Source organism: Carettochelys insculpta, chromosome 2, assembly GCF_033958435.1.
Source record: "Carettochelys insculpta isolate YL-2023 chromosome 2, ASM3395843v1, whole genome shotgun sequence".
Classification (NCBI taxonomy): Eukaryota; Metazoa; Chordata; order Testudines; family Carettochelyidae; genus Carettochelys; species Carettochelys insculpta.
The window spans coordinates 66884483-66887937 of NC_134138.1; positions in this window are offsets into that span (position 1 = coordinate 66884483).

Here is a 3455-nt window from a genome sequence, read left to right on the forward strand (position 1 = left end):
TCTGTAGGAGAGAACAGGCATGTCACCCAGGGCCTTCTGGAGTGTAGCATCCTGATTAAGAATAGGTTGTAGGTCTTAAGAAGTGGGTCTGTCCCATGAAAGCTCACCTAATAAATTATTTTGCTAGTCTTTAAAGTGCAACTTGTCTGTTTTTTGTTTTGATAGTGTATAGACTAGCACAGCTTCCTCTCTGTTACTATCAACCCAAGGAGTACCACAGTAGTTTTCTGCAGAGCTTGGTCATCCATGAAAGCAGGTTCATGAGTATTGAGCTGAGAGGTACTGGAAAAAGTGCATGATACTGAGAGCTGCTGTTTACTCTTTTTCCCCTCTGTAGTCAAGGCACTGTTTCATAAGCCAGAGGTAAGTAAGCAGGGAATTAAGGCAGGCAGGGCTCCCATCTAATGGAGTACCTGACAAGCTGCAGGATGATAGTGTGTGTATTTGTCAGGCTCAAGGCAAAATGCATTCACATCCACAGGGCTTTGTAGTCAGGGCAGGCTGAACTGTTGTAGGATGCTGCATCCTGCACATCTGAGGGTCAGGGCAAAAATTGTCTCATAGTCTTAGCTCAAGACCCTCTGATGGTTTGTAGGCTGCTACAGGGAACACAAGTGTGCCTCACCACTGGGGCTAGGTCCAAGTCTGCATGAAAAGGGAGGGCTGCTGTGTGTGTCCACAATTTGCATCACAACGTGTGGGAAATTAGGTGATATGCTGGTGTGTACACACTCATATGTTTGATTACTACTGCTGCTGGCTTTGTATGACTACAAGAATGTGACATTTTTAATCTTTGGGAATGAATGAAGCATCGCAGACGTGAAGCATTCACCCCCTGAGGTTCTGTAGAGCCACATCAACTTGCTGCTGCTGCTGCCCTCTCCTTGTTTTCTGGGCCCATCTCTGAGTGGTCCTGGACAACTGACTCAGTGCACAGTAGAGCATGAGGCCATGGGTGCGGCCCCCCGGACTACTTGTATGACCTCTTCTGCTAGAATCTTTTCCGGTGCTATCCCTCTCTCGCTCCCACTGGTCAATCAGATATGTGAGCCAGGGAGTCACATTCTAGCTGGTACTGTAGACATAACCTTAGACTGGAAGCACCTCCAAGTAGAAACTTTGATGTCAAATATGTTACTGGCTTAGAACTGACAGCTAAGCCCTGTTCCTTCCCAGTGCTCTGTCAGAGGGCATGTTGGTGCGCAGGAAAAGAATCTACACTGTATGTAACTGAAACTGGGGTGCCACTGAAGGAGCAGCTGTTAACTTCTGCTCCACAGTGATCTCTCCTTAAGTTCTTCGAGTGTCCCTGTGGGTGTTCCACAATAGGTATCAGGCTCGCCTGGCGCCGCAGATCGCAAATCTTCCAGCAGTTTCTCCTGGATCGTGCATGCGCCGGCACGCACCGCCCCCCTGCGCACCCCCGGCCGCGTGTGCGATCCGGTCCCCGCCAGTTCCTTCTCAACCACCATCGGCTGCAGACAGAATCTACTCAGGCTAAGGCCAGAGTCAGATTAAATAGTGGGTTTTTTCTACGTGTCATTTGTTGTTTTTGGTTATTGAAAAAAAAAAAGAGAGAAAGCAAAGACAGAGAATATCAGGGGAAAAAAAAAAAGGAAAAGAGAGGAGCAGAGAAGAGAAGAGCAGACGTGAAGGCCATTTAGGCCGCCCGCTGACCCACAGGCCGGTGATCACTATTTGGGGTGGAAAGGCACGGATTAAGTGCTAAGTACCCTATTAACAGTAAAGGACTCGCCGCAATGGCCTCTTCAGGTTTTAAAAAGCGTGAGTCATGCTGTGAAGCTATGCCGGCCTCCGTGGGGCATAGCGAATGCATCCGATGCCTGGGGGAATCACAGGCTACCCAGAAGTGTTCTCACTGTGCTAAGCTCACAGCCAGGGCCAGGAAGGACAGAGCGATGAGGCGTAAAATGCTCTTGTTGATAAGGCTCTCCAGCCGGACTTGCCGGAGAAGCCTCAACCAGAAGGGCCCTCTGGGTTGCACAAGAGGAGGGCAGTTTTCTCTGACCCCCTCGGTGCAGAAACGGAGGAAACGCTCCCTGGCTCGATCCTTGCCGGCACTTGCAGCAAGCAGGACGAGCGGAGCACACAACCCCCAGCCACATACTCAGGCAAGCGGCAGCGCACGTGGCAGAGGCTGAGCCTCCGGTTATACAACAGCTGGCACGCGCGGCGCCTAGAGCGTCAGCGAGGCAAGCGCCGGACCCGGCGTCACCGCCACAGGTGGCACCGGCCCCCACAGCACCAACAGTGCAGGGGCGCCAGGCACGGAGCCTGCAGTCACTGGAGGAGGATACCCGCGCGGCACCGCAGCTGACGGTGCCGAGCGCGGCGCTGACAGCAGGGCTGAGATCCCCAGCACGGAAGGGGGCGGTTCCGGCCCCGCAGGGGAGGGGCAAGGCAAAATCAAAAGCCCGGCACCGCAGTCCATCTCCGGACAGGGCTGCGCTGCTGTTAGCACCAAGCCCTCCCCCTGTGATACACACGCCGCACCGAAGGCCTGTGCCTCCACCGGCCCATCCAGAACCACCTCCTCCGTTCCTCCAACCAATGTCACCATGGCTTGAGCCACCTTCACCATTTCTGGGATTGGATCCCCTGGAGTACTATCACAAGCCAGTTTCACCTCTATCTGTGTCATCGCGGAGGTCTCGCTCTCCCAGCCATCGGGGGTACACACCCCATGAGTGGTCTAGGTCTCCATCCCCAGACCCTTGCCCATGCTGCCATGGTCGTCCTTATCATGCTGGACACAGACACCACAGGCCTACACCCAGGGGCAGGTCCCCCCCGGCCGCTCAGTACCCCAGTGGGCAGTCCCGATAGGGGACGGAAACACAGTTGTCTCAAGGGGAGTTAATTTTAGAACCCCGAGACTTTCCTTCACAATCCTCCAGCGAGTAAGTGTATCATCGACTGCAGGAGCCCAAGGGTTCGAGGGAGGTTTACCCTAGTGGTTCCTCCTCATCCTCCCCAGATGAGGCCATGGCCCCTGGGGATGTCTCTCCCCCAGATGACCTTAAACAGTTTCAGGAGCTGTTTAAAAGGGTGGCTTTCACGCAAGACATTCAAACGGCAGAGGTGCAGGAGAAACATCACAAATTCCTGGAAAATTTGAGACCCCCGGCTTCGTCCAAAATTGCTATTCCGCTGGACGAAGCCATTCTGGAGTCATCCATTACTATATGGCAGACTCCGGCCTCTGTTCCGCCTACGAACAAGAGAGCGGATAAGAAGTACTTCGTCCCGGCAAAGGGCATGGAGTTCCTCTTCAGTCACCCACAACCAAATTCTTTGGTGGTTGAGTCGTCCCAGCAGAGGTCAAAGGCTTCTCAGTACAAATCGGGGGGATCGGACAAAGATGCTAAGAAGCTAGAGCTGTTTGGCAGGAAGGTATACTCCTCTTCTACCCTACTATTGAGAGTGGCAAA